The sequence below is a fragment of the Arvicanthis niloticus genome, chromosome 9, assembly GCF_011762505.2.
Source record: "Arvicanthis niloticus isolate mArvNil1 chromosome 9, mArvNil1.pat.X, whole genome shotgun sequence".
NCBI lineage: Eukaryota > Metazoa > Chordata > Mammalia > Rodentia > Muridae > Arvicanthis > Arvicanthis niloticus.
The window spans coordinates 18,563,323-18,577,479 of NC_047666.1; the positions used below are offsets into that span (position 1 = coordinate 18,563,323).

The 14,157-nt window shown below is 37.4% G+C and overlaps 1 pseudogene; it reads left to right on the forward strand.

Moving 5' to 3' along the window:
- Positions 1-10,058: 10,058 nt before the first annotated feature.
- On the forward strand, positions 10,059-12,145 carry LOC117715672 (regenerating islet-derived protein 3-beta-like; annotated as a pseudogene).
- Positions 12,146-14,157: the final 2,012 nt, after the last annotated feature.

A 14,157-nucleotide genomic window follows, 5' to 3' on the forward strand; every position in this document is an offset into this window, starting at 1 on the left:
CAGTGTAAAATGTAGGGGCTCCAGATATCAGAGTTCCTTTTAAAATACGAGGGATAATCCAATTAGTTCTTTTTATGAACTGAAGCCGCTTGCTTTTAGGATATTTGTTGGTAATCTCTCCCAAAAAGTTACTACATGCTCTTTGCCAATGTTCATCTTGTGCCCATAACGAGGTAATTTCTGCATTAGTAAAAGGTACTACAATTTCAGCCGGGTCCATTCCAACTAATTGTCTAAGTCTCATTTTTCCTTTCAGTATTAATTCAGAAACCTTCTCAATGTAGGTTTTTAATTTTTTACTCTGTTTATGGGCTAAAAATATCCACTGTAGAATATAATCTTCTCGCTGCATAAGAATTCCAGTAGGAGAGTGAGTAGAAGGTAAAATAACTAAGATGCAGGCCATTTTTGGATCAATACGATCTAGATGTGTATCCTGCAGTTTTCTTTCTACCAAGGCTAACTCCTTCTCAGCATCAGGAGTCAATTTCCTAGGACTATTTAAATCTTTATCACTTTTAACCTTAATCTTTAATCTTTATAACTTTTTTTTTATTTTTTTTAACCGCAAGTTGTTAAGAGCTCTCATAGCCGGGGAATAGTGTAGTTTAATGGTAAATCTGCCCAATCTAGGCATGCAGCATTCATTTGATACTTATTGACTTGTGTCGTTATTCTCTGGACTCCCTATGGGCAAGAGATTTACCGCAACAGTCCTCCATGTGTTTTGTTTCAGCACATGTCTTGCCTCAGCATGTGCATCTATCTCAGCTGACATCACTGCCCAGTGAGATCTGCTGAAGTGGCAAGAAACTGCAGCACACTACCAGGAGTTTTTTTTTTTTTTTTTGCATTTCCATCTATGGAGTCAAGGCAGACCAATACATGCATATTTTTAGCAAAGAATCCCTCATTACATGTCCTCTCTCCTGTGTCTGTTTCAGCCACATGATTCTTCATGAGTCTGCCTTAGTCTTTCACCTGTGTCCACTTTAGTAAAACACTCCTTCATGTGTTTGTCCCAGCAAAACACTATCCAATCTACTTTCCAGAGAACTAATGTTTCTACTTCAGTAGTCCACTTAAGTTTTAGATTCTCTGACTGCTTTTTTTCCTTTGTCATGCCATCATAGACAGCATATATGACATCTCATACCTGCTCTAAACTTTAGTTCCTTACATAACCTTAAATGTTGGTACTAATTCTAATTCATTTGCTCAACTACACTCAAAACACAAGATTCTATATAATAATCTTTTAAAGCCATGCTCATATTAGCTAAATTAAATATAAGTTCTTAAGATTATCTAGAAGAAATTTATTTTATATGAACTTTGAACATCTAATATGACTTGATTTTAGAGACAAACAATAAGAAAGGAGCTAAGGAAAATAAATCCTCCCTTAATGGGAAGAAAAAGCTGACATGCTCACAGGAAAAAGGAAGTAGTCCTTATAATTCAATCCTGTGGGGATTGAAAATTTTTAGGAATCAATAACAAACCTTACTAATATACATTCCTGTCATTCATATGTGTCCTTTCTTGACATACTCTTATGAAGACTCAGTATCTCTCTTTCTCACTTCCTCAAATTCATGAAATTACTTGTTGCTTTGTCTTATCCCACCTCCTTTCTTTCTTTCAGCATGTTTTGTGCCAGGACTTGGATCACAAAGATGCAGCTAGATTCACTAGATCTACCTTCTCCATATATACTTTGTTATCTTCTCACTCTAGGATTTCTGGTGTGGAGAGATTATACCAGTGAGGTATCTACAAATACAAAGAGTAGGAAATGTTGAGTCAGGAACCAAAAGTTTTTAAAAATCTCATCATAGAGAAAGGTCTAAGAATGAAGGCTCACAAATCTGATTCTCATTCTGCATTTCCCCAATATCTTCCTTTCAGTTCCTCTTTCCTTCTTTCTCTCTGCATGGTAACTTGAGTGCTAAAAGAACAACAAAAACTATTTTGATTCGTACATTTGTGCATCTGTGTTGTATTTTTATAGTAAGAGTCTATAGTGGAGGCTAACTGTGAAGTAAAAAGGACTCCTAAATTCCAAGCAGGCCTAAGGAGAAATGCCTAATCATACATGCTTAACTTTGGACTGTGTAATGTGTGAAGCACGGTCATCAGTGGCTGTGTCATGAGGAGTTGAAGATACCTCTTTTTTGAAAAGTTATTTTCTTTTTTTCATTTACAATCTACCTTGGAAAAAAGATTTCTATAATATAACTTAGACATATGGTTAGTGCTGATATGGGGGGTATTAGAAATTATGCCATCATTAATTAAAAATCTTATTATCTTTCAAACCAAGAATTTCATTGGGCTAATGATGGAATTGAAACCACCCAGCAAATAAGCATTAAGGGAAAATGGCCAAGTAACATATAAAGGCAGGCCTATCAGAATTATACCAGATTACTCACCAGATATTATGAAAACCAGAAGACCCTGGACAGATGTCATACGAACCCTAAGAGAACACAAATGTCAGCCCAGGGTAGTATACCCATCAAAACACTCAATTACTGTATATGGAGAAACCAGGATATTCCATGACAAAACCAAATTTGCACACTATCTTTCCATAAATCCAGCCATAAAAAGGATAATAGTGGGAAACCTCCAACACAAGGAAGGAAATTATACTTTGGAAAAAGCAAGAAAGAAATCTGCTTCCAACAAACACAAAAGAAGGTAGCCATACAACATAACTCCACCATCAAGAACAAAAATAACAGGAAGCAACAATCACTTTTCCTCAATATCTCTTAATATCAATGGACTTAATTCCCAATAAAACACATAGGTTAATGGACTGAATATTTAAACAGAACCCAACATTTTGCTGCATACAGAAAATGCACCTCAGAAAACAACAACAATAACAACAACAAAACAACAACAACAACAACAAAAAACAGACACTACCTCAGAATAAAAGGTTGGAAAACAGTTTTCCAAGTAAATGGTCCCAAGTAAGAACCTAGAGTAACCATTCTAATATCAAATAAAATTGCCTTTCAACTAAAGTAATCAAGAAAGATAAGGATGGACACTTCATACTCATCTCAGTAAACAGCAACCAAGATGAAATTACAATTCTGAACATCTATGCTCCAATTGTAAGGGCACCCATATTCATAAAAGAAACTATACTAAAGCTCAAAGCACACATTGCACCTCACAGAATAATATTGGGAGACTTTAACACTCCACTCTTATCAATGGATAGATCATGGAAACAAAAACTAAACAGAGACACAGTAAACCTAAAAGAATTTATGAACCAAATGGGTTTAATAGATATCTATAGAATATTTCATCCCAAAACAAAAGGATACCCTTCTTTTCAGCATCTCATTGTACCTTCTTTAAAAATGACTGTATAAATGGTCTCAAAACAGGCCTTAAGAGATACAAGAAAATTTAAATAATGCCATGCATCCTATCATATCACCATGGACTAAGGATGGTATTCAATAACAAAAAAAAATCAATGAAAATCCCACATACACATAGAAACTGAACAATGCTCTACTCTATGATAACTTGGTCAGGGAAGAAATAAAGAAAGAAATTAAAGACGTTTTAGAATTCAATGAAAATGAAGACACATCATACCAAACATTGTAGGACACAATGAAAGCAGTGCTAAGAAAAATTCATAGCTCAAGTACCTACAAAAAGAAACTGGAGAGAGCATATATTAGCAGCTAGACAGCTCACCTGAAAGCTCTAGAACAAAAAAAGCAAATACACACAGGAATAGACAGCAGAAAATGATCAAACATAGGGCTGAAATCAACCAAGTAGAAACAAAAAGAACTATATAAAGAATCAACAAAACCAGGAGCTGGTTCTTTCAGAAAACCCACATGATAGATAAACCCTTAGGCAGACTAACCAGAGGGCACAGAGACAGGATCTAAATTAGTAAAATCAGAACTGAAAATGGAGACATAACAACAAAAAATGGAGGAAATTAATTAAAAATCATCAGATCCTACTACAAAAGCCTACACTGAACACAACTGGAAAATCTGGATAAAACGGCAATTTTCTAGACAGATACCAGGTACAAAAGTAAAATCAGGATCAGACAAAACATATATATAGTCCTATAACCCCTGAAGAAATAGCAGTAGTCATTAAAAGTCTCCCCACCAATAAAAGGCAAGGTCCAGATGGTTTTAGTGCAGAATTCTATCAGACCTTCAAGGAAGACCTAATATCAATTTTCTATAAACTATTCCACAAAATGGAAACAGAAGGAACACTACCCAATTTGTTCTATGAAACTACAATTACTCTCATATCTAAAACTCACAAAGACCCACCAATGGTAGAGATCTTCAGACCAAACTCTCATACAAGTATGAATGCAAAATACACAATAAAATTCTTGAAAACTGAATTTAAGAACACATCAAAACAATCATCACCCATGATAAGTAGGCTTTATCCCAGAAATGCAAGAATGGTTCAATTTTTGGAAACCCATCAACTTAATCCACTATACAAACAAACTCAAAGAAAAAAAAAAACACATGATCATCTCACTAGATGCTCAGAAAGTGTTTGACAAAATTCAATACGTCTTCATGGTAAAAGTCTTTGAAAGAACAGGAATTCAAGGTCCATACCTAGACATAGTATCCCTTTGACCTCCTTTTGTTATCTAATTGCTCAGGCTAGGACTTCTAGTACTATTTTGAATAGGTAGGGAGAGAGTGGGCAGCTTTGTCTAGTTTCTGATTTTAGTGATATTGCTTCAATTTTTTTCTCCATTTGATATTGGCAGAGAGCTCTGTATTATGACATATTAAGGGAAGCTATGAAAAAGAGAAGCATTACTTTCCATATCGATTCCCTTCATGAGTTTATGAATTTTGTTCAAGAAGTCAGCCCTTGGTTTCCTGAGAAAAGATTGTTAAATGTAGATGCTTGGCAAGGGACGGAGAGATATATACAAGTTTGTTATCAAGAACATGGACCAGGAAATGTGGTACATTTACACAATGGAATACTACTCATCTATTTAAAATGATGACTTTATGACTTTTGAAAGCAAACGGATGGAGCTAGAAAATATCATCCTGAGTGGGGTAACCTGGACACAAATGTAAGTACAGAGCATTTACTCACTAATAAGTGGCTATTAGCCCCAAAGCTCAGAATATCCGTGATACAACTCACAGACCATATGAAGCTCAACAAGAAGAAAGACCAAAGTGTGGATTCTTCAATTCCACTTAGAAAGAGATACAACATAATCATGACAGGTAGAGAGATGGGGGTTCTGTGTGGGAGAGGGGAAGGGAAGGGAAAAAAGTGGGGCAAGTTCAAGTATGGGAATAGACAGGAGAGAAGTCCAGAGGGCCAGGAGAAATTTGTAGCAGTTTGGGTGTGTGTGGGGGGAAACACTGGAACACCCCAGATACCAGGGATGCTAGAGGTTCCTACGACCCAGTGGGGATGACATTAGCCATAATTCCCAACAGAGGGGAGATAGAACCTGAAGAGTCCACCTGCAGTAGATAGGCATGGCTCCCAATTGAGGGAATGGGCCACTCACCCATCTCAAATTTTTAACCCAGAATTATTCCTATCTAAAGGAAATGCAGGGACAAAGATGTGGAGCAGAGACTGAAGAAAAGTCCATCCAGAGATAGCTCCACCTTGGGATCCATCCAGCTACAGACACCAAACCCTCAACACTACTGCTGATTCCAAGTAGTGCTTGCAGACAAGAGCCTACCTAGTATGGCTATCTTCTGAGAGAGCCTGGGGACTTTAATGGAAGAGTTAGGGGAAGGACTGAAGGAGCTGAAGGCGATTTGCAACTCCATAGGAAGAACAACAATATCAACTAACCAGACCCCTCTAAGTTCCCAGGGACTAAACCACCAACCAAAAAGTATATTAGGGTGAGTGGGTGAGTCCATGACTCCAGCTACATCATATGGAGCAGGCTCTTCTGGCATCAGTGGGAAGGGAGGCACTTGCTCCTGTGGAAGCTTGTTGCACAAGCAAAGAGGAATGCTAGAGGGGTGAGGTGGGAGTTGGTGAGTATGTAGGGGAGTGCCCTCTTAGAAGCAAAGGAGAGGGAAATGGGAGAGGGTTTTCAGAGGGGAGACAAGGAAGAAGGACAACATTTGTAATGTAAATAAGTAAAACACACATGTTTTAAAAGATACTGGTCAACTGGAAAAGATATATTTTGTCTTGACTTTCAGTTCCTCCATATAAGAACACCATGGTACAAATAAAAGTTTTTGTTTCATGTATGCATGAAGGTGGCTACTGAACTTGTCTGGATTATTTTTATTATCTTGTCTTTTTCTGTTGCTCTCTGATGCCTTTGTGTTGTAATTGTGTTTCAAGTTTTGTTACAGAAATGTGAATTCAAAGGGAGTACAGCCATATTGCTCTTTATCTCCACTGAACATTTTCAGGATTTCATGAGGTAGACTGCTCCAACAGCTACCTGCATGTTCCTAGACCCAGATGATTCTGTAGAGTCTGGACAATGAACAAACAACCTTCTCATCCAGGACTTGGTCAACCTTCTAGCCTTTTGGGACCAAACAGGGAACATAAAATTAAGATACCAATTTGCTATATACTATAAAAATATCTAATGCATTTAATGTGCCTAAAAGATTTATAATAATGAATTTTTAATAATTGATATCATTATTACATTTTATTGCATAAAATACTATTATTATTTTAATAATTAATCATTGAAAATAGATTGGTAATAATTAATTAATTATTATTTCAGTGTATACCTGAATTAATTAATATTGTTGGGGCTGTTGTTATGTCTATTACATTAATAAGTAGAAAAATATTCTATAATGTTATAATAATTTTTAATAATTATTAATAATAGATTGGTAAGGAGAGGTGTGACATAGCATCTCCAGTTCATTGACCCCCATAATCCCCACATGTACTGATAGTTGCTGTTGCCCTAAAGCTAATCTGCTGTCTTTACTACTCTACTTTCAATCTTTCTCTCTTGGGAATTTACTTCTGCCATTACTCAGAGCTAATCACACCACAGCAATTGAAACAGAGGTGGTTCTCAGGAATGAGGAATGGAAGTGGTCATGAGACTGTGGACTATGAGGAACAGGCCTTTAGGTTTTAAGTCCATGGGAAAGTATCTAGACAACATAGCCATAAAAGCCTTCATGGTCCTTTGTAGAAATAGTTCATTGCCATACTTGGTCTTGAATTTGAAATCAGGAGGAAACACATGTACCCTCTGCTCCAGTGACTACTGCCTTAATTAGTCAGGGTAAACTTGAGAACACCAAGGATAGAGAGTTAAAGTAGCCTCAGGAAGGAAAGATATGAATAGAAAAATAGGAACTTATATATAATTTAGGAATAAATAGTATTAGAAGGAGAGTGCATGATGCTATGGAATTGCTAGAAGGAAAAAAAAAGATTAGAGAATTAAAAGATAATGGAGAAGCGAATAAAACCTTTGTTCTAGCTAGTTAAAGAACAGGAGATGATAATACCTGGAAAGATATTAGAGAGGTAACTACTTACATAAATTTCAAAAGTTTGTAAAGAATCATTTTAATTTTCGTAGTCTGTCATCCTCTTGTTCTTACATGAAAAGTACCAGGAAACCACAAGAGCTGAGCCCACCTACCTGTGAAGAACAGGCTGTGTAGGAATACAAAGCTTAGACCCAGTCCTTCTTTAACTTTTTTAACTGATTTGAGATGGTCAGCCTGTGAGTTAAGGGACTATAGCAAATTCATGACTTGGAGTTTATTATAAGGGTGTTCTCTATGTTTTATTTAGAAATAGCTGAGTGGAGTTAACAGGCAACAGTCCAGATTACCTTACATGGATAGCTGGTTTTCAAAACATCAGAAATCCTTAGAATTGACATGACAATCATTTCAGTATTAATGTTCATTTTCATTAGAGACCTGTCTGCTCCAGACAGCTTCCTATGTTAAATTCTAAGAAGAAATTGAGCATCCTTGGAGTTACTCCAGCTGTGGTGAGACAGCCACTAGGCAAGAATTGCCACTTTCCTTCTACAGACAAATTACTGTCCAGAAAAGGACACACTTGCAGAATAGTCGACTGATTATATCTGCCTAGACAGAGTAATCAGCCCTTAATAATTCTGCAGCACTAAGGTCTGTCAGATGATCCTGGGCCAGAAGGCAGAAGAACAGATGCTCCAACGTTTTGAAGTAGAGCAAGTGTCCAGGTGTTCAGAGGTCTCTATAAATTGGCTAAGTTTTAGAAGCTATGCTTTGTGCTTCCCACAATTATAGTCAACTCAGTCATTCTGGATTTCTGATGGGGTTGAAAACTTATAGCTATTTACTTTGAGAGAAAAGATCTGAGTGTATGGTCATCAGCTGACATTCATCCTAAAGCCAAGGAAAAAGCCAGGTTCAGAACTAAGTGTTTTAGTTAGGATAGATGACAGAGGTGCTGGTTGGTCAACAAAAGGATGGACTGGGTATTAGGACTATCTTGTACCTCACTGGTACAAATAGGCATAATTATGCTCTAATTGTATTTTGAGAGAAAAGTTTCCTTTTAACAGGAAGGGTGATGTGTAGGAGGAGCTAAGGTGGGAGGAGTACTGAGAGGAAGAAAAGGAGTAAGAAGAGGAGAAGAAGAAGGAGAGGAGAAGCTAGGTGATGAAAGAGAGATAGAGGGGGGAGACAGGGAAGCAGATGTTCATGTATCTCCACCAGTCAAAGATAGTTGATATATCTAGGTTGGGTAGTGGGTTACACCTCTGATTGAACAATACCAAACTTATAAAGCCTATGATTAACATTTCTTTAAAAAATGTATAAATGCAAAAAGGAAAAGGGGGCATGGGATAGGGGTTTTCTAAGGGGGGAAATGGGGAAACAGGATGGTATCTGAAGTGTAAATGAAAGATCTAATAAAAAAAATATAAGGAAATGTGCTTTTGCTTTGTATTTAGTTTCTGTCATAAGGATCGGGCCTTGGGACTTTTGATCCAGGATTAACAGAATTTATGTAAATTCAAGGGATTATTAACAATGGTCAAAGCCACATAATGTAGCTTTAGTAAATAAAAGACTGGGTTCTAACTCTCTGGTCAGAAAGAAGGAGAAAAAATGATGAAAATTTTCAGGGAACAGAGTGAGTACCTGAACTGACAGCTTGCATCTATTACTGACTGAGTCATTATTGAATCAGCTCTGCTCCTATTCCTGCCCTTCTCAAGACCTTCTTCAAGCTGAACCTGGACCTTGGCAAGTGAGGTTTTTGAAATTTATTTATTATTTTTTGAAATTTATTTTAAGTACACTTGTATATTTATTTTTCTCACCCAAGTAATTTTATTTTCCTTATGTGACTGGGTAATGGCATGTTAAAAGCTATCTCATAGCATAATCTGTGTCCCAATGCTGTCACTGTTTGCTTTGCTTCCCAGAACAGAATATCTGGAAGTGAGTTTGGAATATTCAAACTTTACTCATAACTGAGGGTAAAGCAGGGCTGCTAACAGGAAGGACATAATATTTATGAAAATTCTCAGTTTTTACCAGGAAGAGTCTCCTCCTCTTTCTTGGAAACTCTTTGAGCCCATGCCAAATCCCACCCACCATCCTAACCTGCATAAGCATTCTGGTTCTTTACTATGATGCCCTTCTCTCAAATAGCGTTATAGAAACACATCCATCATTGTCCTGACAAACCATCCAGATCTGCAAGACAGGTGGGGGAGGGTGGCTGAAGGATGAGGAGATATAGACATGTGTTCATCACACACACAAAGGAAAAGGTGTCTGTTTTCTTGGATAATGCAGTGCCTGGTGCCTTGGGCTATCTAAGATCTCAGGGGAAGGAAAAACCAAATAGATATCCATTTCATTCCTGGGTCATAGGAGAAAGGCAGAATAAGTGTCATTAGAGAGTTAATCAAGGAAGGGCCGGGATGGTTCCCTTTAAATGTCCTCTCTAACTGCACTACTTGGAGTGACTCTGATTGTTCCTTCATCACAGACAAGATGCAACATCACATGGTCCTCCCCTTCCTGTGCTGTATGTTGCTCTCCTACCTGACGCTCCTATCTCAGGTGCAAGGTAAGACCTTTCTACATGTGGCACTAAGATTTCTGTGAGTGTTTAGAGTCAAAGAGCCCAGGAAAGTCTCATGTGGTAGGTAACTAGGAGGAACACACACACACACACACACACACACACACACACAAACCCTGAATGCAACTGCTCCACCATCTTGCCTTCCTCCAAGTGTTTGATTGTTGGAGATTTCATAGTAGTCTGTGAAATGACAGGACTTTTTTTTTACAGGATGCTATAATTTATGCTGCTAAGATTAAAAGGGGAAATACAATCATTAATAATGAATTCTATGGGATAAGAAAGATGGACAACTGAGGTTAAGCCTCACTGCCCAAAATAGGTGGAGTTATGGGCTATGTATTGGAAAGAAGAAAAAAAATGATGCTGCACCATTTACTATGTTTGTTCATCACAAAAATATTTCAAAGACTATGGGAAGGCTCAATATTTATTTTGTTCCAAAAGATAAACTACGAATGTATCCCCTATTTTGACATACTCCTTAATCTTATTTTTCATCTCACCCATTGTTCTGTTTATTTTACTCTACCCCAGCTCTAGACTCCCTGGTGAATATGTGCTCCCTATACAATACTTGTCCCCAAGGCTCATGGGCTTATAGATCCTACTGCTATGCATTATTTCAGACACCACAGTCCTGGCTTGATGCAGAAGTAAGTTCTGGAAAGGAGAAGGTACATGTGGATCATGGGGGATTGATAGATTCCATTCTAGCTTGTTTCTTATGTCTGAGACAAGTCCCTGACTTTTAAGATAACCTGTCCTTGTGCCTATCTATGCCTTTCACTGAAGTCTAAATTTCCTTTTCTTTTTGGTCCCCATATAGTTGGCCTGCCAGAAGAGGCCCAAAGGACACCTGGTGTCTGTGTTCAATGAAGCTGAAGCTTCATTTCTCTTCTCCATGGTGAAGAGCATGGGGAACTGCTATCAATATAAATGGAATGGGCTCCATGACCCCACTCTGGTAGGTTCCGTCTTCTTTGTTTTCACTGAAGTGTTATTATCATATAGGCATACACTGACAGGGCCTCACATGAAAGAATCCTAAAAGACAGAGATCAGACACTAGATGACATTAGGATTAGGGAAACCATTAGGAGCCATTGTAGAGCTGAGCTCTATGAGGATCTTAGATTTCAGATGAAGTTCTTGTGCCTGTTGTTGACTTTTACAGAGGGATATAGGAGGATTCAGAATCATTGTGATTCAGTTTCAGGAAGCACATGCACATAAAAGACACAAAATAAAGAGACAGTCTATATTTTCTCTTAATAGAATAACCACCTCCATTCCATTTTAAAGTAAATTATTGATTTAGCACTATTTATATTTTGAAAAAAATTCAGGGGGTACTAATTTCATCAGTAGTTTCCTGGCTTATGAAGTAAATACAACAATAATTTTTTATTGATGTGCTTTTGAAAGCTGAATATGATCAAATGAGTTCTGGGAGGCTGGGAGGGGATGCAGGGTTTCATTGATGATTTCACACATGCAGAGCTTTGGATCCTTCCTTTTATCTGCATACCGCCTCACTAGGGTGGAGAATCCAGTGGAGGCTGATGGAAGTGGAGTAATAATGACGTAATGAATTACTTTAACTGGGAGAAGAACCAGTCTACTGCCTTAGATCGTGGTTTCTGTGGCAGCGTGTCAAGAGCTTCTGGTAAGAAGAAGAAGAGCCATGCTGCCTAAATGCAAGCACTTCTCACATCCCTGTGTAACTGTGAGCTAGGAAATGGTCTGAGTTCTTACTCTCTTATCTTCTTTCTTGGCTTCCTGGGTATCTTCTTCCACTAGATTCTAACACTGGTGAGCATGAGGGACAGACTTTCAAATTGAGGCCACCTATTGAGATGTTCCTTCTTTAAGGTTATCAATATTCATGGTCCTCAATTACTTAATCTCCTTTTCTTCACAGGATTTCTAAAAATGGAGAGATATGACATGTGAAGTGAAGTTGCCCTATGTCTGCAAATTTACAGTTTAAATTTATCAGAAGGCAAACAGCCTGAATTTGTCCTGAAGAGCATCATGGACAAGAGAAAAAAATGTGAAGAGTCACCTAGAAAATGCATGTTCTATCGATAGTCCACATCAGAGCCCTAATCTCCTCATTTCAGGTCTTTCTTTAGCCCATTTTTGTATAGATTGTGGCCTCAAGTCTCAGAAAGCTATAATAAATCTTCAGTCACACTTTGAATTTTTGTATTCCATTATTAATATTATCACTGTTTGTGTTATAAATGCATGTAATGTGTATTCTTGCAGTATAGAAGCACAGGTTTTTAAATTTCCAACAGGTTCATCATACAGTTAGACCAATGGAAATTAGTATAACTATTATAAAAACCTCTTTATTCCATATTCCAAGTAATATTTTGTGTACAACCATGAGAACATATTATACTTTGCTTAATAGCTCAGGTATATATCATGATCATCAAAGCCAGACACAGATATGGCACAATTTGTGGACCAGACTATAACCTAGGTAATTGTGGTGATATATATATATATAAAATATATATATATATATTTTAGTTCTGCTTTGTGGAGGGCTAACTGGAGGCATCCGACTACTGGCATATATATATATATATATATATATATATATATATATATATATATATATATATATATATGCCTCCAGTTAGCCCTCCACAAAGCAGAACTAAAATGAGAAGTGCTTATTGAGACTAGATTTATCAGTAGATAGAATGAGACTTAAAGAAATTGAGAGTTCATTCCAGTGAACTTGTGGAAGAAACAGAGACCCAAGAATAAGCAGATAGCAACAAGGAAGAATGAAATGAGGGACTGGGTCTTCCTTTAATGGTTAGTTATGTTATTAATGTGCCATGGTGTGGAATCAAGTGTGAAGAAAGTCTCTATGAGGAATTGGCTACCTCAGGTTGGCCTGTGGGAGCATCTGTAGGAGATTGTCTTGCTGGTTAATTGATACGTTAAGACCCAGCCCATTTCAGTTGGCATCACTCCTTAAGCAAGTGCACCTGAACTTTTAAGCTGAGCACAATCCAGTGGGCAAGTCAGGAGGGACATATTAACTTCTTTCTGCTCTTGACAACTAGCTATCTCCAGCTATTGCTACTATGACTTCATCCCAGTGATGGACTCTAACTAGGAACATAGCTGAAATAAGTTTCTTCTCACTAATGCTGATTTTTTTTTTCAGGATATTTTATAACAGGTGTAGGAATGTTTCTAGAACTCTGACTAAAGGTGAGACAGGGACAGCCACTGTGAGCCTGAGCTTCCCAGGAATCAGCAAATTCAGAAATAATCTAAAGTGATCATGGAGATGATCTGACACTAGACAACATCTTTACCCTCAGCTACATATTCGTAGGGTGTTGAACAGGAAGACAGCCTAAGAAGGGGTGACATTATCTGAGTTCAGAGCTCCTGGGTTGAATGCTATGATTATATCTGACTAGATCACTGCATTGATGTAGAATGTGGCTTCTTGAGAGTCATTTTGACTAGGGAAAGATAGACACAAATCAACCAGGAATTGTATGTGGGAAGAACGCAAACTACAATTGACAAGAAAATAGAAGGTGTTTACTCTAAGATTAATAGTCTGGTAGTCTGATTTTCCCAGTCTAAAGGGCTGATTAGTGTTACTTAATTTTGGATTGGAGCCAAATGTAGAAATATCAGGATTATGGAGGAAAGATTGCTAAAAACCTGATCATTGTTTTGTGATTTGGTGAAATCTGTGACTTTGGTACACTCAACAAAGCCGTCTTTTATGATACCTGCCCTGGGAGTGTTAAACACAAAACATGAAGAGAATCTATAAGGAATTTATATTTACAGTAGCTCCTTGATGTGCAGAATTTCTTGTGTGAGTGCAGCTTTGATGGACCAGCCAGTGTAGGATGAACTCTTTATCACTATTATAATCTTTGTATTTCTTTGATTCTTTACCTTTCTCCTGACACCATTTTTTTTTTCATTTAAATTTTGAGATTTTTT